We start from the raw sequence: 23,182 nt of genomic DNA, 5'->3' as shown, positions 1-23,182 counted from the left end.
TCCTTCAGATCTTGGTGTGTGTGAGTATTTATGCCAATATGTTATTTGGTCCTCGTGGCTATCTAAAATCGGATTGAAACATTACCAATTATGAATCAAATGAAATTAACCATGTTAAAAGAAGCAGAGAAGTACCCAGTCAAACCAAAACCAGCAACATAACCTCTTGCTTTCCATTAGTAGCTAATGATATGCGAATCTTTTAGTGTGAGAACAAGGCAAATTAATAGAATAGGACAATATAACCAATAATGTCAGGACTGCAAGATAATGAGGTTCACTTTTAAGAAATTCTGCAGAAGTATAAATACACAGCAATAATTTTCCACATCATCCAAGATAATACTGCAAAATTAAGCTTCTTGGGAACCACTCCAAGTTCACTGCACTCGTTTCTCTGGAGTTGCTGCATCACTATGGTGTCAGTGAGCACGAGAACCCTGTGAAATAGTAATGTAGCAGAATTACCCCTACCCTTCAGCAACAGGGTGTTCGATGCTACACGAGGTGTGGTTAGCAGCCCAACAGACTACAGACAAGATTACAGCAGAGCCCAATGGTGGAAACAAAGGATTATTAAATTTAATCTCAGTAACTCAGAAAAAGTTAAGTTTACTTTGACATCTGAAAAATTGGGATAGGCTCCACAGTTCTATTCTCGCCAAATCGGGGCAAGAAGTTGGTGTATCTAAGATGCTGCATTATGAATGGATACAAGCACAAGGTTTAAGAAAGCACCCTGCCCCTGCCTCGACATCACAATTGTCCTAAGTAAATAAAAAAACAAGGAAGAGGAAATATTGCACCTTGCCTCTGTTTGCTGCAATAGAGCGGATCTCCCAGAGACCACCCATTTCAATTCCCTGTCCCTTTCCCTTGGTGATGTGTCTGTCCATGGTCTCATGCACTGCCAGATTGAATCCACCTGCAAATTGTAGAAATAACACTTCATCTTCTGTCTTGGCACCCTCCAACTAGATGGCATTAACATTGACCTCTGATTTCTGTTAAACCCCTCCCCTTCTTCCCTGTCTCCTTCCCTCCAGTTCTATCTCTTCCCTTTTCTCTCAATCTTCTTTCAAAGAGCCATAATCATTTCTTACCTTTCCTCTTATCATACCCAATTAACACCATTTTGTTGTTGGTCTGGACTCCTCCCCCTCCCATTTATTCTCTCTAATCTTTAATTAAGATGCCTGCCCACTTTTTGCTATTACCTATGTGACAGAATATGTTGTGCTTTATATTCTATATAGATATGATTTTGGGAGATGAAGTGTGGCAGGTTTTTTTTAGTGTAGGTCACATACAAACACTTCAAAACAGATCTCATTTAAAATACTGGAGTTCTGCTCAAGCTAGACTGGCTGGCTCTGAAGGCCTTTGCAAAAGATTTGGGGGAGTGCCTAAGAGGCTTCACTAATGGATTGCTGTTTTGAAAGGCAACAGATGAAAGAACTCGGAGGATTAGGTCTGGAGCCGTAGTCTTTCTGAGTAGAGGTTGCTGTTCTCGGAGGGTCATGTGATATTTGCAAGCAGAGAGAGAAAAAAACAGGCTTTTCTCAGAGAGAGAGAAAAAAAAATTCAGTTCTACAGTGTTACAGTCAGCAGCAGCAGCTGGGACTGGAACAGGACAAGCTGGAAAACCAGTTTGAAGATGGGTTGTGAGTGCTTAGTTCAGCCTGATCAAAGCCCTTGTGGTTCATACAAGAGGAGAGGACTGGCTGCCTAATGTTTCACTTGAAATAAGAAAAACAAAAGGAACTCTGTGGTGACCTGAAAGAAAGAGGTTATCATCTGGAAAACCTGATGGGGCAAGTTTCTTTGCCAAGACATTGACGTAGCTGATTAAAAGGGATCAGTTTGTGTCCAGGAACAACAAACCTCTCTCTGAAAACTGACAAGAACCTTCCTGAGCGGTAACCATTTACCTTTCAAGCACCAAAGCCTGGTAAAATTCATAAATGTTAAATTCTGTGCACAGTATACGAATTGCCTGCAACCAGTGAACTTGGAGGAGTGGATAAGTGAGATTGGACTGTAAATTAAGGAACTTTTCTAAACTTAAACACATCCACTTAAAATTAGAAGGGGGTTTAGTTAGGTTAGTTAAGTTAATAGTGATAAGTTAAAGTTTCATCCTGTTTTCATGTTTAAAGATAATTAAAAGCAACTTTTGTTTAAGTAACCATTTGTCTTGATGAATATCTACTGCTGCTGGGTTTTGGGGTCCTCTGAGCTCGTAACACCCTGAATAAGGGCTCAAGCCTGAAACGTCAGTAATATACATTTACCTCCTATGGATGCTGTGAGACCGGCTGAGTTCCTCCAGCATTTTTGTGTGTGTTTACTAGAAATATCTTACAAAAACATTTGGACAACCTTTTCAAAGCTTTGTAAGATATCTTTCAAGTTTCTGGGTACTGCCATTTCTGTACACAACTGCGGGGTTACAAATTCCCCTGAATCCAGAAACTGCTCGCTGAGATTGGAAACATGAACATCATATCACTACTTAAGAGAGCTAAAACAAGCATCCAGGAACTTCTAGACCAACTGCTCTAGTGTCTGTCTCAACTTATTAGAGGTATACCATGTTTTACTAAACTAACCTTTCTTAAGCCAAAATGGCGTAAAGCGAAGAAGCAATTACCATCGATTTCCATGGGAAATAAACCACCAAATCATACCGAATAGCACACAAAACCTAAACTCTTACGAACAGATAGTAAAAGCAGGAATGATATGATAAATACACAGCCTAGATAAAGTAGAAATAACATATGTACAGTGTAGTTAGGCGGAGTCTATGGAGGTTGGGGTGGTGGGAGGTACAGGAGACTAGGATGTAAGAGAGAGAGAGACAAAGAGCTGCTCGGGATGAGCGCACAGCCTCTATAACGGCTTGCTGCTTTCGTAAAACCGAACACAGGTTTCTTCAACAAAACAAATTTGTGTAAAGCGAGAATTCATAAAGTGGGGTGTACCTGTACTAGGTTTTGAACTTCAATAGAAAATGAATGTTTTCAAATGATCAGAGGAACCTCGCGTAGAAATACAAAATAGGTATGGAAAATGTTGGAAGCATTCCGTAGGTCCAGCAGTATTGGTGGAAAGAGAAAAAGAGTTAATGTTTCAGGACAAAGGGAAGGTAACAATTTAGCTCCACTTGCAGTGAAACTGACTGAGGATGAGGTAGGACTAAATTAACATCGATCGCAATGCCAGGATTCCCACAGTGATCTGAAATTTGGTTAATGAGCATAGAGGGGGAGAAAACAAAGGGGATTTGAAAATTCTGAGAAATTAAGGTCACAGCCATTGCAGAGAACTAAAGTGAAAAGAATATTGTAAATGCTCAGATCATCAAGTGTCTATGGAGAGGTAAACACTGTTAATATTACACATGGACAACCTTATGACAGAGCTGGTCAGTTCTACAAAGAAAACAAGTGACTTGAAGCTCTTATTCTCTTTTACCTTGTCCCTTCCCACTAGCTGGATACCTTTCCAGGTGAAGCAAAAATCCACATGCACATCTTCCAACCTAGTCTATTGCATTCGGTGTTCAAGTTGTGGTCCCCTTAGCACTGGAAAAACTAAATGCAGTAAACACACTGAAATGCTGGAGGAACCCAGCTGGTCTATTCAGCATCTAAAGGAGACAAAGGTTCAGTATATTGCCGATGTTTCAGGTCTGAGCTCCACTTGCGCTTACATCTCCTGCCTCAGTACCATTCAGGGCCTCAAACCGTCCTTCCTAGTGAAGCAACATTTCACTTGTGAATCTGCAGGGCGGTGCTCCCGCTGTGGTCTCCTCTACATCGGAGATCCTGGATGCAGACTGGGAAATTGCTTTGTTGAGCACCTCAGTTCTGTCCACCACGATAGCGTGGATCTCCCAGTGGCCACCCATTTCAATTCTCCATCCCATTCCCTTGCTGATATGTCTGTCCATGGTCTCATGGACTGCCAGATTGAGACCACCCGTAAGAGCTTCAAGTTGCCTGTGTGGCGGCCCGCCATTGCAGAGATCAAACCAGCGCGTGCGGTAGTAAACAGCAGCATAACACACTGTAACACGTCCCTTAACACAGCGAACTGGTGCGGTTGAAAGCTGGAGCAGTACAAGACAAGCGGCCCTAAAATGGCGCTGGCCAAGCTGCCCAGCTAACAGGCTGGGGAAGAAGGGTATTCACATGCAAGAATGTTCCCGGCTGCTATCGTTATCCATATGGCTGATGTCAGCCAATCCAACAAACGGCAGGAACTCCAACTGTATAAAAGGAGCCTTTCCAGCCTCAATAAATCTCAGAGCTTAACCTTCCCCACTGCAAGTGTGTGTGTTTCTTTGTAGCAGTCGGCTACACCTGACACTTTAATGCTTCATCCCCCACTCACTCTGATCAATCTGCCAGTGGTCTCCAACACTGCTCCAATGAAACCTGATGTAAGTATGAGGAACAGAACCTAATGGGTAACCTTGGCACTCAATATCAAATTCAGCAATTTCAAGTAAATTGGTTTCTCTGTTTGTATCAGAACTACCTAATCCTGCTGCAAGATGATTAAGCTGTAATATTTCATTTTCTCTCCCCACAGACACTACAGGATGTGCTAAGTTTTTCCAACATTCTCAATTTGGCTTCATTTCTCAACAATGGCTCGGACCTGCATTTTTTAGCTTTTAGGTATCCTTTTGCTTTTTTTAAATCCTTCTATCTTTCCTCATTAATTAATCAACCAGACAGTTTGTAAGTAGCATATCCCTGGCCTTTTTCTCTCAGAAATATCCCCTCTACTCTATTCATTCCTCCCAGTGAACACTTCCAACACCTGCATTCTCCAAGCATGTGCATTCAGTTTACGACTACATACCCTTCACACCCACAACTTTACAACTAAATTCTGCTCCAACTCCATCTTTACATTTCCTGACAACACCACAGTAGTGGACTGGTATCAAATAACAATGAGTCAGAACGCAGCAAAGACATTGCAAGTCCAGTGGCATGGTGCCAAGATAGCAACCTATCCTCAACATCAATAAGATGAAGTAAATGATCGTTGACCCCTGGAGAGGGGGCAGAGTCCACACTCTTAAGTCGAAGGAGTAGATAGCTTCAAGTTCTGAGGAATATCTTTCTCCAGTGAACTGACCTGGGGTAAGCACATCAACACAACTATCAAGAAAGCACACCAATTTCTTAAGAGAGTTCAGAATGCTCTTCCATCCCTCAACAACTTCTATAGGTGTACCCTTGAAAATATATTTGCTAGATTAATCACACCATGGTATGGGAACTGCTCTCCTCAAGACCAGAAGGGAGTGAGTGCAGCTCAGAACATAACAAAAATTTCCCTCTCCTCCATAGAGACCATCTGCATCTGCCACTTCCTAACAAAGACACCAACATACTGAAAGACTCACCACACCCAAAACACACTCTCTTCTCCTTCCTTAAGGGTTAAGAGTGTGAAAGCATACAGCTTCAAGCTGAAAGATTATTTCTTCCCTGGAGCCATTCAGCTCGTGAATGAACTTCATAAAATGTCCTCATGCTGCCTGTGGTGATATGACTGAATGCACTGGCTGGGCTGCTCTCCAGGTGTCTCTCTGCCTTACCTCCTCCCTTAGTCCTGCCCATGTGACCCCAGGCCATAAAGGTCGAGTTCCCTCTCCTTCCCACTCATTTTCCTAGCCTGGACCCGGGCCAGCCGTCTCCAGCTCAATCGTTCCTCTCAGTCTTCTATATGCATGATTATTGGGGCTACTGATAGTGCACAACAATTTATTGAGCTAGAATTTGGAACTCTCTGGTTATGGAGAAATTGCTGCACCCTGAACGGCTGGAAGTAGACCCCCAAGTCCTGGGTGCATCAGAAGTGAGTGAACTGTTTTAGTAATTTCCTTGACACCACTGCAGAGGTGGTCGACTCGGACGAAAGGAAGCTCAAGATCCTTCAGGCACGAGTCGGCCAGAAGGCCTACCTGACCATCCAAGGCTGCGCAACCTACACCGAGGCAATGGCTGAGCTGCGGGCGCTCTATAAACCAAAGATGAACTTGGTTTACTCCTGTTACCTGCTGGCGTCCCAGAAACAACAGCCTGGTGAGTCTGCTGAAGAGTTCACCGATCCCTGGTCACACTAGGAAAAGACTGTTTGAGGGCTCTCATGGGCCCGGGCACGATATTGCTGACCCAGTGTGTGGAAGAGGTGATCAAAGATGCCTGAGTGTTGGGGTTGAGGTTGGACTACATCTGGCGAAGACTCCTCGAGGAGGAACCGCTCCCTCTCAAAAACGCTATTGACTTGATCAGAACTCTGGTCTCTGCCCAGCGCCAAATAGTAATGATCGTGGGCAGAAGGGGGCCAACTATGTACGTTCCACCATGAGGGCCATCGACCAGGGACTCAGCATCGGGCATCAGCATCCCAACCACGGCTGCAATCACACCAACGTCATCGTCGAGATGCAACTTCTGCAGGCAGGCCAGGCACGCGAGGCGCCTCTGCCCTGCGAAAGAAGCAAAGTGCTCAGGCTGTGGAAAAAATGGCCACGATCAAAAGGTCTGCAGGTCCCAATCGCAGCCTGTGAGCGTGTATTCCTGAAGAGCTTCCAGCACTGACCGCGTGTGTGGTGAGGGAAGTGCCATCTTACCAGCCACTGCTGCCAACCTCGGCACCTCGGCCTACTGCTCCAGTGACATCATTTCCGACCGCCACGACTCCACTTCCGCCTTCTTTTTCATCCAATGCTGCGTGGTCAATATAGAGGTCATCATCTTAGGCGGGCCTCCCCACCGACAACGACAATGAAAAAAGGCCAGTCTTCACTTCAGTGACACTGAATTAAGCCAGTCCTCAACCTATCTCGAACTCAATGATGCAGATCAAGGTGAATGGGCATAAAACAAACTGTCTTTTCGATAGCAGCAGTACAGAAAGTCTCATATACCCCGATGTAGTTCAGAGACTCTCCCTCCCAGTCCGACCCATGACTGGGATGGTTTCAATGGCAGCAAGGGACCAAGAGACGAGTATCTGGGGGTATTGTGTAGCATCGCTGACATTGGGGAGGGGGGGGAATGTTACAACGACTTTGTGTTATGAATTATACCTTGCCTCCGAGCGCCGATCCTCCTAGGCCTTAACTTTCAGAATCAGTTTAGGAGCGTGATGATAGCATTCGGGGGGCCCCAACCACCATTGACCGTCCACAGCCCACAGCATTCTGACGACCATCTCCAACCGGATAACCAGTCCCCATTACCATCGTGTGGCCCCAGCATCCAATCTCCATCCAGCGGTCTTGGCACTCAGTCCCCGGCACCATCCTGCGGTCCCGGCACTCGGTCCCCGGCTACGATCTTGTGGCCTCACCACCTTAAGGATGCTGTCTGTGAACCTCACCCCGGATTGCAAACCCATCACCACTAAAAGTCAGCGCTATAGTTCGAAGGATATGCGAAGGGGATCATAGCCCCTAGCACCAATCCCTGGAGAGCATAGGTCCTTGTGATCAGAGGGGTGTGCAAGCCTGGGATGGTAAGTGATTACAGTCAAACCATCAACCACTTCACCCAGCTGGATGCGTACCTGCTCCCCCGTATAGCCGATATGGTCAATAAGGTCACCAAATACAGAATTTTTTCGACTATTGACCTCAAGTCAGCTTACCACCAACTTCTCCTCAGTCTGAGCGATCGAATCTATACCGGATTCGAAGCCGACAGGAAACTCTTCAGTTTCCTGCGGGTACCATTTGGCGTTACTAACGGTGTTTCTGCTTTTCAGAGAGTAATGGACCAGATGGTAGAGGAACATGGGCTGACGGCAACGTTCCCATACCTTGACAATGTCACCATCTATGGCCATGACCAGCAGGACCATGACGCAAGTCTCACAAAGTTCTTGCGTACGGCCAAGTTACTCAACTTGACATACAACAAGGACAAATGCACATTCAACATGGAGCGACTGGCCCTTCTTGGATGCGTTGTAGCACATGGTGTCATTGCCCATGACCCTGACCGCACGCGACAACTTTTGGAGCTCCCTGTCCCAAACACCCTGAAGGCATTAAAAAAGTGCCCAGGGCTGTTCTCGTACTATGCACAGTGGGTGCCCAAATACGCCAATAAGGCCCATCCCCTAATTCGGTTGACCACTTTTCCATTTTCGATGGAAGCCCAGGCTGCCTTCAACCAAATTCAAGGAGACATCGCTAAGGCCACGATGCATGCTGTGGATGAGTCCATCCTCTTCCAGTTGGAAAGCGATGTCTCCAACTTCGCACTGACCACCACATTAAACCAGGCAGGTAGGCTGGTACCATTTTTTCCCCACACCCTTCACGGTTCCGAACTCCGGCACTCCTCCGTCGAGAAGGAGGCACAACCGATCACTGAGTCAATGCGCCACTGGCGGCACTACCTAGCCGGAAAGAGATTTACCCTGTTGACTGACCAGAGGGCAGTTGCCTTCATGTTCAGTGCCAAACAACAGGATAAAATCAAGAATGACAAGATTCTGAGGTGGAGGATTGAGTTATTCACCTATGACTATGACATCTTGTATCGGCCGGGTAAGCTCAACGATCCCCTGGACGCCCTATCCCGAGGGACATGCACCAGCGTGCATCTTGACTGTCTCTAGTTCCTGCACAACAGTCTGTGCCACCCCGGAGTTACGAGGTTGTATCACTTTATCAGGTCAAGGAACCTCTCATACTCCATCGGGGATGTCCAGTCCACGTCCAGATGCTGCCAAATCTGCACCGAGTGTAAGCCTCAGTTCTATCAGCCAGAAAAGGTACACCTCATCAAAGCCACTCGTCCTTTTGACCGACTCAATGTCGATTTCAAGGGCCCTCTCCCGACCACAAATAGGAACGCCTACTTCCTGATGGTGGTGGTGGACGAATTTTCCCGGTTCCCCTTTGCAATCCCCTGCCCGGATATGACCTCGGCTCTGGTCATCAAGGCCCTGAGCAGTATCTTCACTCTGTTCGGGTACCCTGACTATATTCATAGCAACCTGGGGTCCTCGTTCATGAGTGAGGAGCTGCGTCAGTACTTTTTGACCAGAGGCACAGCCACCAGCAGGACCACCAGCTATAACCCCAGAGGTAATAGCCAGGTGGAAAGGGAGAACAACACAGTCTGGAATGCGGTGCTCCTGGCCCTTAGGTCCAAAAATTTGCCAGTTTCCTGCTGGCAGGACGTCTTGTCCGAAGCTCTCCACACCATCTGGTCGTTGCTCTGCACCGCTACTAACACCACCCCATATGAACACCCTCTTTGCTTTCCCTAGGAGGTCAGCGAATGGTTCTTCCATCCCTCCCTAGCTGACAACACTAGGGCCGGTTCTCCTATGGAGGCACATCAGAGGCCGTAAAACGGATCCACTGGTTAAAGTGGTACACCTCATACATGCCAACTCGCAATACGCATTTGTGAGGTACTTGGACGGTCATGAGGACACTGTGTCCATACGAGACCTGGCATGGGCCGGATACCCCAAGACTGCCTTGCCGCCTGCTGACCACGCCACAGACCCAATGGTGCCACATCCAAGCATAGCCCTGGAGTCCGAGCTGCCTGTCCTGAAGCCGGACGTCCAGGCCTCTACCTCTCATGCAGCTGCGGAGGATCCCCCAGCACTCCAGGAGTCCACTTCCATCACCCCAACCCCTACAGTTCCTGCAGCGGACACTCCCCCGTCGGCTCCCTCTCCGGAGGAGCGCCATACGGACACACCAGTTCCCCGGCAGTCTGGCAGACAGAGGAGGCCACCTGTGCGGCTTAACCTCTAGCTGGTGGGGGCGCCCACTTCTCCCGTTTCTTTGTATATTGATTGTTGAATTCTGCTGTATTGTTGCTTTGTTAAATTACTGCTGTTACTGCCTCCGGGTTTTGTTGTTTACCGGTAGGTTCTTTTTTTAAAAAAGGGGGGTGAATGTAGTGATATGATTGTATGCACTGGCTGGCCCGCCCTTCAGGTGTCTCCCTGCCTTAGCTTCTCCCTTGTGACCCCGGGCCATGAAAGTCGAGACCCCTCTCCTTCCCGCTCATTTTCCTAGCCTGGACCCGGGCCAGCAGTCTCTTGCTCAATAAAGCCTATCGTTCCCCTCAGTCTTCTGTCTGCGTCATTATTGGGGCTACCAATAGCACCCAACACTGCCCTTGCTTGGTGCTAATTAATCTTCCTTTTCATCCTAATCCTATACTTCGTAAATTGTGCTCCACGCATGACTACGTGTAATGTTAGAGATAACCTGCTGTCCATTCACAAAAGAACCCTTCTCACTATTCTGGGCATTTTGTGACAAATAAACAAACTTAAAACCCCATCTGCAACTTCAAGCACATTTGCTTCCTCACTTTTTTTTAGTTCTAATGAAGGGGCTTCATTTGGAGATGTTCATTCTGCTTCTCTTGCCACAAATGTGCGTGACCTGGATCAGTCCCAACTGCAGGTGGATATTACTTTTAACACATTCAAATGACATCAGTAACCATTCTAGATGAGGCATTGTAGGGTTTTGCAGCAAGCCAGCAGTTGTCACACCAAGTGAGACTTAGCCTTGGACATGGTAGAATGGTGCATGCCCCAAATCAGAATAATTTGCACCACTTGACTGTTGACAAAGTAAAAGTGGAAAATCATGACATTTATCTATTGTGCTGAACATGTGGAACTTGGCGGGATTTCTTTCCTACTTTCATTTTAGATTTTCAGCATTCATTTTGTTTTTAATTTTCATAGAAACTCTATAGAAGGACATGCCAGAACAATTTAATTTTATCATGAGATCAGCAAGTTAAGAGAGAGTAGACTGTCTAGGGGTATTGCTTATATGGGCTTTCAAGGGAGATCCCAATACATTGGTGATCCATGTTTAAAGCCAGATCGGGTTGGTTCACAATGAACCAAGAAAAGCTGGGTCAGTGTGACCTTTTCCATAGGGATATGGCATCCCGGTGCAAAAAGAGACGGGACCTGCAGCATTACAGTGTTTGGTGTCCCGGGAAGGCGGGTAAGCCTTTTACACTGGAGCTGATGCAAAATGCATCAGTTCTGATACTACCTACCTTGGCGGTTAAGTAGTGGGATGAAAATGGCCTCCCATCCTTGTTTCATCATATTCACACAGGTAAGTGAAGCAGTTAAAACCTAGTTAATTACAGTCTTTCAAGGGCAGTGTATAAGGCCCCATTGAGGCTTTTTGCTAATGTTGATACCTGCAGAATTGAAGACATGTGATTGACCTGGCAACTGGTCAAGAGCAGGAAAGAGAGCAGGCAGAATAATCTGGGATAATAATTAACAGGCTGCAGAATCTGCTGCCCACAGCAATTTGCTTTAAGGTTTTAATTTCTGAATGTTCGTCAATGAGCAGAGTTGATCTCAGTCTGAGGACTTCTCACATCTGTGTTGGATATGACATTAGCACAGAGACAATTTTTCCCCCAAACAAGAAGTCTAATGTGTGTGGCCAGGAGCTCCCTTTATGGGGAAACATCATTCTCATGTCAACACCACTTTTACATGATGCTCAGAAACCATTTCAGGTGAGGCATTACAGGTAATCTGGTACTTCAAACTGTGCTTGTGCTGCAAGAATAATTTAGAAAAAAAGAAAATTAAATTATAAATAAATGGTAAATCATCACATCAGAGCTGAGCATCCTACTGGCAGAGCAGTTCCACTGCACATCTCTGCTACAGAAGGTATGGTCTCCACTGGCAGGTTTGTTGATGGACTCCACTATGCTGCTCGTCATGTCCCAACATTAAGGTCATCATCTTACTGTGCATCCATTTCATGAAGCCGTGTCAATTGTAATCATCTCAGACAGTGCAGATGCTCAGACTTCCCACTCTTTATGCCAGACTGCTACCTGCTCATGCCTAGTTTATCTGCCTCTGCTCTAAATGCCAACGTTCTGGTGGGACTTTTCCTAAGGCTGAACACAAAACATCTATCGAGTTCAGCTGTAGCAATCATCGTCATGAGTGTCTCTGTTGTTAATTAATTGAAATGTGATGTCAAAAATACTGGCAGAGAGAAAATCTGGCACATTCCATAAATCTACACTCAAGGGGAAGTTTGCATCTAAGTAACCTTTCTCCCAATAAATAAAAATCCGATCTTCTCAAGACTGGGTCAGGTGTTACACTTATGAAAAGAGTAAAGAGGAATAAAGGATGCGGGTACTGTGATTTGAAGTAAAAACACGATGCTGGAGAAACTCAGCAGGGCAAACAGTGTACTTTATAGAGCAAAGATAAAGATGCATAACCAATGTTTTGGGCTTGAGCCCTACATCAAGGCACATATGAGAAAAATGTAGGCAGGCCCCTGAACAAAATGGTGGGGGGGGAGAAAAGGAGGAGCACAGCCCCACAGGAAGGAGATAGTAGGTGAAAAAAGGAGGGAGGTACGCCAGCAAACAAGGGGAGGGGGTTGACTCTGTGAGTGAAGAGGGAAGGGAAAGGAGAGCTGGAGGAAAGAAAGCAGAGTTCATTAACCTCAATTTCTCTGGTTTCTGCTAGCCAAATCCCCATTCTCCCTCTGTTCCCATCCCTCAGTCTTCTTCTCTGTCTAAGTCCTTCTGCAGTCTCCCTGTTTCCCTCAACACTACCTGCTGCTCCACCTTCCTTCGTATCATCTGCAAACTTGGCCAAAATGTTATTCCATAATCCAAATCATTAATATACAACATAAAAAGAAATGGCCCTAACATTGATCCCCGTGGAACACCACTAGCAACTGGCAGCCAACCAAAATATAATCCCATATTCTGACTCTCTGCTTCCTGCCAATGATCTACCCATGTAATGTGTTTCCTGTTATACCATGGGCTCTTATCTTGTTAAGAAGCCTCATGTGCAGCACCTTGTCAAAGGCCTGAAAATCCAAATGCACAACATCCACTGCATCTCCTTTCTCTAGCCTGCTTGTCATTTCTTCAAAGAATTCCAGCAGGTTTGTCAAGCAAGATTTTCCATTAAGGAAACCATGCTGGTTTTGGCCTATCTTGTCGCGTGCCTCAGTTACCTCATTGTTGACAATCGATGCCAACATCTTCCCAACCACTGACGTCAGGCCAACTGGATTATAATTTCCTTTCTGCTGACTCCCTCCCTTCTTTTTATTTTATTTAATTTTTAAGAAAATTTACACACACACACACACAAAAAGGCCTCAATGAATGGGTGTATGAATCTATACAAATATGCAAAAAAATTATATCCTTAAAATGCACATTAAACTATAACCTGCCCGTACCTTAAGAGAAAGGAAAGGAAACAGTGGACAGAGGAAGAGAAGAATAAAAAGGAAAAGGGGAAAGAGCCGACATCAACATTTAATACAATCAAAAAATAAATAAAAATATTAAATTACTAATAAGGGATGAAAATTAAATATGAAAGATTTAATAAATGGATGAAATTATCCAGACATTTAAATAATTAAATTAAGGCTGCCAAATCTCTATGAACATATTATTTTCATTTCTAAGGTTGTTAGTAATTTTCTCCAGGGGTATACAACTCTGCATTTCCATATTCCAACGATCAATACGTAAGAGGGAATCGAATTTACATGTTACCGCTGTATATTTCTTGGCTGTTGCCAAAGAGATTTTAATTTGGATTTACTTTTGGGGAAGTTAACATTCATGACAGCCAAATTCCCCAAAAGGAACAACTACGGATCAAGAGGGAAGGCCGCCCCCATAATTTTGGTTAATATTTCCCCCAAATTTATCCAAAGAGATCTTAATTTCATCCATAAGCAGGTAGAATATATAAAAGTACCATTACCTAAACCACACTTTTGAGGTGTGATCCTTCCCCTTCTTCTTGAATAATGGGATGACATTTGCGATTTTCCAGTCATCTGGGACCAAACAAGAATCTATTGATTCCTGAAAGATCTTTACCAATGCCTCCACAATCTCTACCGTTACTTCTTTCAGAACCCGAGGGTACAACCCATCTGGTGTGGGAGACAATCCACCCTTACATTATTCCATTTCTGAGCACCTTCTCCCTTGAAATAGTAACTGCATTCACTTCTCTGATACCCTTCGACATCTGGCACATTGCTAACATCTTCCACAGAGAAGATTGAAACAAAATGCTCATTTATTTCCTCTGCCATTTCCTTGTCTCACATTTTTATTTTGCCAGCGTCATTTTCTTATGGTCAAATATCTACTCTTACTTCTTTACATGCTTGAAGAAACTTTTTGTTATCCTTTGATATTTTTTCCTAACCTACTTTCATATTTAATATTTTCCCTCCTTGAGTTTTTTTTAAATTTTATTTAAAAGATAAGTAAAAAGTATAATATACAACCTAAATATTCAAAGAAAGTAATTTTACAAATATTTATATATAAAGAAAAACAAAACACAACAAACAAAAAGAATTTTAAAAAACAAAAAAAAAAACCCTTCCCCCCCCCCCCCCCCACCCTTTCAGCTAGCTCCCTTAAGGGGAGCCAAAAATATAAATCACATATATATTTTAAAAATTATAAATGTTAATAACAGTTCAAAATACATCCAATTGCATATATTTCAGATACGGAGACCACTTATCAACAAAAAAGAATAATTGTCATGTAAATTATGTGATTTTTTCCATAACAATACAAGCTTTCAATTCATTAAGCCAGCATATTATATTAATTTCTACATCATCTTTCCAAGTACTAGCAACGCATTTACGTGCTACCAACCACACCAAACGTACAAAAGCAATTTGAACTTTATCCAAACCCATTCCCCTTAATGAATACAAATCTCCCAACTAAAAAATCATTGGATCCAAAGGTAGTTTAAAATTATACAATTTTTCCAAAACTATTTTAATTTCTTGCCAAAATGGTTGGACTTTCACACGTCTAAACAGCATGCAAAAAAGTACCAACACATAAACCACATCTAAAGCAAGAATCTGAATTACTAAACCCATATTTTTTTAACTTTTCTGGGGTCAAATACAATTGATGTAAAAAATTATAATTAACCATACCATACCTTACATTAGTCAATTTAATTACATTGTCCTGACACAAGTTCACCCATTCATCTTCAGGAAAAGTAAACACTAAATCAATCTCCCATTTAAGTTTAGATTTTTCCCAATCTGGTTTATCCATATTATCCTGTAATAAATTATACATAACTGAAACATAACCCTTCTTTGGTATAGTAGAAGTCAAAGATTCAAATTTCGACAAAGTAGGTAAATACATCTCTCTACCATAATTATCTTTTACCAAAGCCCTAAGCTGATAATACACAAATAAAGAATTTAAAGGTATTTCAAGTTGTTCTCTCAAATGGATAAAAGAAAGAAATTGTCCCTCTACAAAACAGTCCTGTATTGTCTTTATACCTTTAGAATTCCAAATCTTTAAATAACTATTAAACATTGAAAAAGGAATGAGTTGATTATTGTATAATGGAGTTAAATTTGGTAATTTATCTCTCGACCCTAAAATTTTATCTTTTTTAATCCAAATCTTTAATAAATGTTTCAGTATTGGTATATCATATTCCTGGAATAAAATCAAATTCCAACAGAATATAGATTCATGTATCTCCATTCTAGGTAGACATGATATCTCCACCTTAGCCCAACTAGGAGGTTGATCCAAATCCATCAGTCTACTAATAAACTTCAGCTGAGCTGCCTCATAATAATTTTGAAAATGTGGCAGTTGTAAGCTACCTAATGCATATTTCCAAGTAAGTTTGTGCAACGCTACTTGAGCTAATTTATCTTTCCACAAAAACTCTCGTATTGCTTTATTCAAATCCTGAAAAAAAACTCTTTGAAAGTAAACAAGGTATTGATTGAAATAAATATTGAATTTGAGGAAAGATATTCATCTTAATAAAATTAACACGTCCAATTAGAGTTAATGGGAGATCTTTCCATTTAGTTAAGTCTGCTTTAATCTGCCTCAGTATAGGTACATAATTTTAATTAATATAACGATTGATAGTCATTGCCAACAAACACACCTAAGTATTTGATTTTATTCATCCATCTTAATTTTGTAATATTTTTAAATTCAGAATAATCTTCTACTCCAATTGGCAACATTTCACTTTTATCTCAGTTAACTTTATATCCCGACAATTCTCCAAATTTCGATAAACACTCCTGTAACTGTTTCAATGATCTCTCAGGCTCTGTCAAATATATCAACACATCATCTGCAAATACATTAATTTTATATTCTTCATCCTTAATCTTCATCCCTCTAATATCCTCATTTTGTCTAATAGCCTGTGTTAACGGTCCTATAGCAAATACAAATAGGGCTGGTGATAATGGGCAGCCCTGACAAGTTGATCGAGTCAATTTAAAAGGTAAAGATATCTGTCAATTTGTCACCACCCTAGCAATCGGATTCATTTATAAGGCCTTAACCCAAACAATAAAGAAAGGGCCAAATTTAAATTTCTCTAATACCTTAAATAAAAAGTCCCATTCAACCCAATCAAAAGCTTTTTCGGCATCTAGTGCAACTAGATTGGGTTGCTGCTGATAAGCATTGATCAAAGTAATCAATCAAAGTTTATTATCTGAGGCATTTCTATTCTTTTTTTTTAATTTTTTATTTTTCACACCATAAATCACATTAGCCATGATATACACTATTTCTTTTTCACACATATACAGTGACTTTTTCTCCCCCCCCCTTTAGGTATTTCTATTCTTAATAAAACCTGTTTCATCAATATGTACTAGTTTAGGTAAATATTTAGCAAGTCTGTTAGCTAATACTTTCGCGATAATTTTATAGCCTACATTCAATAAAGAAATAGGTCTGTATGGAGATACCTGCAAAGGATCTCTGTCGTTCTTTGGGATAACAGTTATTAAAGCACTTGAACACATTTCCAGTAACTTCTGATCTTCAGTAACTTGATTTAACACTTCCACAAATATATTTGAAAATTCGTCATTAAAAAAGTTTATCGAATTCCACAGGAAACCCATTATCTCCTGGGAACTTACCATTAGGCATTTCCAGAATAGCTTCCTTGATTTCACAATCCGTAAATGAAATTCCAACTCGTGAATATCTTTCTCATCTAGTACCAGTAATGTTAATTTAGATAAGTAAGAATCAATAGAACCATTATCCTGTTTCCCCTCAGAAGTGTATAATATTTGAAAAAATGAATAAAACTAGTCATTAATTTCCTGAGGCTTATAGGTAATTATTGAATTCTTCTTAACAGCATTAATAGTCTGAGACACCTGTTCAGCTTTCAATTGCCAGGCAAGTAAACTTGTGACCCCTTTCCCCCAACTCATAATAATGTTGTTTAGATCTATTAATTAAGTTTGTAAAGTATAATAGCATAACTTTAACTTCACTAATAGGGCTTTTTTATCTTCTGTTATATCTTTCTGAAAGTCCTTCTCTAGTTCAGCAATCTGATTTTCCAACTGTAAACTTTCTGCCATATATAATTTCTTAACTTTTGTAGAATAGCTAATGATCTGTCTCCTCATATAAGCTTTTAAAGCATCCCATACTACAAAATGACTCTTTTCAGAATTAACATTTTCTGTCAAAAATAAAGAAATATGCTCTTTTACAAAGATAACAAACTCTGGTATTTTCAATAACATTGCATTAAACCTCCATCTATATGTCGAATGTACTATCTCCAAACTTTCACAAGAGAAAAATAATAATGAATGATCTGATATAACTCTACTTTTATATTCAGTTTGCAGTACCCTCCCATGAAGATGTGCTGATACCAAAAATAAATCAATTCTGGAAAACGAGTCATGCCTTGAAGAATAAAAAGAAAAATCTTTCTCTGTAGATATTCTCCAAATATCCACCAAATTTAAATCTTTCATTAACGCATTAAGTTGTATTGCCATCTTTGACTTCCTTATACTCTTTGGATTTCTATTTAATAAAGGATCCAAAACACAACTGAAATCACCACCCACTAAAATATTCTCATTAGACTGATTATCTGAAATAAACTACTCATCATCTGTATTGGGTGCATATAAATTAAGCAGTGTCCAAAATTCCACAAACATTTTACAATTAACTCTTAAAACTCTACCAGCATTCCCTTCAGTAGATTCCAATTCAAATTATAAGTTCTTATGAATTAAAATTGCTACTCCTTTTGCTTTAGAATTAAAAGAATAAAAAACTTGACCAACACAGTCTCTTTTCAATTTCAAATGTTCTTTCTCAGTCAAATGTGTTTCTTGTAAAAAAGCAATATCAATTTTTATCTTTTTTTATATACGCCAATACTCTCTTTCTCTTTATAGGAATATTTAACCCCTGAACATTAAAAGTTGCGAAGTTCAATCTAGACATAATTTTAACTATTAGTAAATACACACACTAAAAAATTAAACTTTATAAAATAATGCTCCCCTTTGTAATCCTTCAAAAATAAAAAAAAATAAAAAGGGAAAAAAAACCTCAAAAAATTCAAAACAAAATTTAAAAAACACACACAAAAGAAAAACCATCCAAAGGCAGTATTACCCTAAAAAACTGGATGTGGGAAACCCACTGGTGGCAGATGACTAGCAAAGTTTTCAGTGTCATTCACCCCCCCAGTCGGCTACATATTTATTATATAGATAAAGACGTTCAAAAATAGTCCATATCAATCCAGTAACTCCAAACCCAATGATTGCTCCGGATCTTCAATATCAAGAGGATTCTGTATTTCTTCTTTCTTTTCATTTTTTCCATTCTTCCCATTCTTTCCATTTCCACTGCCATTTCCATTTCCATTTAATCTCCTTTTAGGAGACAAAGGCGGAGAATGACCATTTCTTCTCAATTCCGGCAGGGAGTATGCAAAGACTAAGGCATCATGATCATTTTCAAAAAATTGACATTGAAAGTTTCCATAAAAAACCTTCAAAATTGCAGGGTAATGAAAAGCAAACTTATAACTATCTACGAACACCTTCCCGACTCAAATCAGCATAAAAAAGCACTCTGTTATTTTGAACTATTAATGGGGATAGGTTTTGTTGTGCTTTTTGTACTGCCATACGTAAAATCATTTCTCTATCCTGGTATTTTAAACAACGAATCAAAACTGCTCTCGGCGGTTGTCATGGAAGCGGTTTTCTTCTCAGAGCTCGATGAGCCCTATCTAACTCCAAACCTTCAGGAAAGAATTCTTTACCCAAAACTTCTGGGATCCAGTGTTTAAAGAATTTTATAGGATCAGAGCCTTCAATATCTTCTGGAAGACCAACTATCTTCACATTATTTCTCCAACGCTGATTTTCCAAAGAATCAATCTTCTTCAATAAGTCTCTTTTTTGAATTCCCCAATCTACAAAAGATCCTTCCACTTTTTCTATTTTTTCTCTATTACGCTCCACTTGACTTTGACACTCAGAAAAAGCTGTCTCAATTTTCTTAAAATTTTCTTGGACATTATCAACAGATTTTATACATCTATTAATGTCACTTTTGACTACATTCATATCTTTCTTCATATTTGACATTTCTTCACATAAAGTATGCATCTTCATTTTCACCTCCATAAATCCTTGATTCATTTGATTTGATATTTGTTTTGACATATTAACCATCTGATAGGCAATCCCTTCCAGAACAGTAAATCCAGAATCCATTCCAGGTTCCGGTTCCATTTTTTGAGGTTTACCTTCATAGGTTGCTGGCTCCCCCTGCTGGACATATTCTGCAAAAGTAAGTAATTCGTCTTCTTCTGCTGGTGTGGATGCCTTGAAAGTGCGGCTGCGGGTCTGGACACCCGACGCCGGCACCCCAACCTATTTGAGGTGCCGACACTCAAGCTCCCCCACAGCCCACACCTTATCAAGGAGTTCCTGGACCCGCGATGCTCCACTCAGGCTGGGCAAAGCCAAGGGGCGCGTTCCCAGGCCGCCTGGCAAGATCGCGGGGCTGCAGGTCTCTCTGTCGATTGTGTCGTCAGTGCACACGTGAACTCACCAAGGTGCCGGTGCCATCTTGCGGTAGCAAGGTCGGTGCCGGTGTCAAAATCGGACGGGCTGAGGTCCTCTGGGCCTTAGGAATCGCCGAAATCGACTCCGAGGATTCCACTGTAAAGGTACGCCTCAATTCTTCCGTACTTTTAAATGGCAATTTCTTTTGAAGTTGAGCCTTAGATTTTTTTTACATTAGTTGCCATAGTAATTTATTATTGTTTAAAAAATTAAAAATATTATTTTTAACTAATTTTAAACAACTTAAAGTTGGGCGTTTAATGTTCCAGCTTGGAGAAAGTGGAATACACGTCTTGCCTTTACGCAATCTTGCCACGCCCCCCTCTCCTTGAGTTTTTTGTTAACTTCAACATGTTTTTAAAAAGTTCCCATTCCTCAATCTTTCCACAAATTTTTGCTTTTACGTTGACTTTGACTCCCTTGTCAACCACATTTCCCCCTTCTTTGGTGTGTAGTTATCCTGCACTGCAGAAACTTCATCCATTGCTGCTCTACTGTCTTCCCTACTAGTGCCCCCTTCCAATCTACTTTGGCCAGTTCCTCTCTCATGGCACTGTAATTCCCTTTACTCCACTGAAATACTGACACATCTGACTGACTTTAGTTTCTCCTTGTGAAATCTCAAATTAAACTCAATCATTTTATGATCACTGTCCCCTAATGAACCATGGGTTCATTGCACAATACCCAAGTGGGTTCATCAGCAAGCTGCTCTAAAAAGCCATCTCCTAGGCTTTCTACGAATTCTCTCTCTTGAGATCCAGTCCCAACTTGGTTTTCCAAGATACAGTTAGATGGATTTAAATAATAGGGAAATTAAGGGTCATTTCATCAGATGCAAGGATCGACAATGAGATAGACAACAGACTCGCCAAGGCAAATAGCGCCTTTGGAAGACTACACAAAAGAGTCTGGAAAAACAACCAACTGAAAAACCTCACAAAGATAAGCGTATACAGAGCCGTTGTCATACCCACACTCCTGTTCGGCTCCGAATCATGGGTCCTCTACCGGCACCACCTACGGCTCCTAGAACGCTTCCACCAGCGTTGTCTCCGCTCCATCCTCAACATCCATTGGAGCGCTCACACCCCTAACGTCGAGGTACTCGAGATGGCAGAGGTCGACAGCATCGAGTCCACGCTGCTGAAGATCCAGCTGCGCTGGATGGGTCACGTCTCCAGAATGGAGGACCATCGCCTTCCCAAGATCGTATTATATGGCGAGCTCTCCACTGGCCACCGTGACAGAGGTGCACCAAAGAAAAGGTACAAGGACTGCCTAAAGAAATCTCTTGGTGCCTGCCACATTGACCACCGCCAGTGGGCTGATAACGCCTCAAACCGTGCATCTTGGCGCCTCACAGTTTGGCGGGCAGCAGCCTCCTTTGAAGAAGACCGCAGAGCCCACCTCACTGACAAAAGGCAAAGGAGGAAAAACCCAACACCCAACCCCAACCAACCAATTTTCCCTTGCAACCGCTGCAATCGTGTCTGCCTGTCCCGCATCGGACTGGTCAGCCACAAACGAGCCTGCAGCTGACGTGGACTTTTTACCCCCTCCATAAATCTTCGTCCGCGAAGCCAAGCCAAAGAAAGAAATCAAAATTTTCCATAACGTACGTAAAGCATTGTCAACTGAAAAGTGAGTTGAAGAAAAATAAAAATATTTATTTACTTACTTATTTTTTTCCCCACTTAAATTATGAAAGATCAAATTTTATTCTGAATCTCAAAACTTTGGGGAGTGAATTCTGCAAGGACAAATTTTCATGGCCCAAACATTTGTAAAGCAGAGGTTGCCTGTGCTGAATTAAGTTCTGTTACCAGTTCACTTCCCGCTCCAGACACTTTGAATTAAAGTATTTACTGATGAGATTTCTAAATTTAGGCCCTATCTGCTCTCTCATGCCGACACAAAAGATCCCACCCCAGTGTAATATTTGATGATAAGAGCCATTCTCTATGGAGTTATGAAAAATATTTATCCCTCCGCTAACATAAGTAGTTATTTGGAGTTCGATGATAATAATGTGTGCAGGTTGGCTGTTATATTTCTTTTCCTAAATGTAAAGGCAACACAAATGACAGCAGATGTTAGTATCAGGAGCAAAAAGCCTGATGGAAGAACTCAGCAGGTTAGGCAATGTCTGGGGAGGATAATGGGCCCTTGCAGTTTGGGTGAAGTGTCATTAGGTGCAGCAGGCTATCAAGAAGACATGAAATGTGGGTCTTCATTGCGAGAGAGACTGAATTTTGGAGCGGGGGTGTAATGCTGCAACTGTACAAGACACTAGTGAGACTGCATCTGGAGCACTGTGAACAGTTCTGGTTTCCTTATTTGAGGAGGGATTTACTGGCTTTGGAATTGGTACCAAGGAGGTTCACCAGGTTGATTCCAGAGATGAGGGTTTTAGCCAATGAGGAGAGATTGAGTCGCCTGGGTCTGTACTACATTTAGAAGAATAAGAGGGGATCTTTAGAAACATATAAAATTATGAAAGGTATAGATGAGATAGAGGTAGATAAATTGTTCCCATTTAGTAGGGGAGACTAGAACTAGAGGACATAGACTCAAGATTCAAAGTAGTAGATTTAGAACAGAGATGAGGAGGAACTGCTTTTCCCAGAGGGTGGTGTATCTGTGGAGTTCGTTGTCCATTGAAGGCTACCTCAATAAATATACTTAAGATGAGGTTGGACAGATTTTTACACCGTGTAGTAAGGAAATCAAAGGATATGGGGAAAAGACAGGAAGATGGAGATGAGGCTATCATCAGATCAGCCATGAGCTCACTGAATGGTGGAGCAGGCCGGATTGCTTGATCCTGCTCCTATTATGTTTCAACCTGAAATGTCGACTGTCCACTTCCCTCCGCAGCTGCAGTCTGACCCACTAAGCTCCTCAGGCAGATCTTTCTTTTTTTAAATGTAGTGGCCTGTGGAGTGTCTGGGATTGTAAAAGGCGCTACATGAAATAATTGTCTCTCGAAGAGTTTTGTACTTTTGGAAGAAATTTGGTTGTGTGAAGAGTGCATATAATTGAAGTGAATGGAATTCATCCCCTATGTTAATACATTGCTGAGAGATGATAATTTAATTCCTCTTTCTGATATTTTTATTGAAACTTCAT

At 41.8% G+C, this 23,182-nt stretch overlaps 1 protein-coding gene across 6 annotated transcripts in view; it reads right to left on the bottom strand.

The window, feature by feature from the left end:
- Positions 1-23,182, bottom strand: part of sorcs2 (sortilin-related VPS10 domain containing receptor 2) — an 848,688-nt gene that overhangs the window by 706,207 nt on the left and 119,299 nt on the right. The gene's annotated exons all lie outside the window — the stretch shown is intronic.

This window comes from Narcine bancroftii, chromosome 3, assembly GCF_036971445.1.
Source record: "Narcine bancroftii isolate sNarBan1 chromosome 3, sNarBan1.hap1, whole genome shotgun sequence".
In the NCBI taxonomy this organism is placed as follows: domain Eukaryota; kingdom Metazoa; phylum Chordata; class Chondrichthyes; order Torpediniformes; family Narcinidae; genus Narcine; species Narcine bancroftii.
This window is presented reverse-complemented; position numbering and strand designations above follow the sequence as displayed.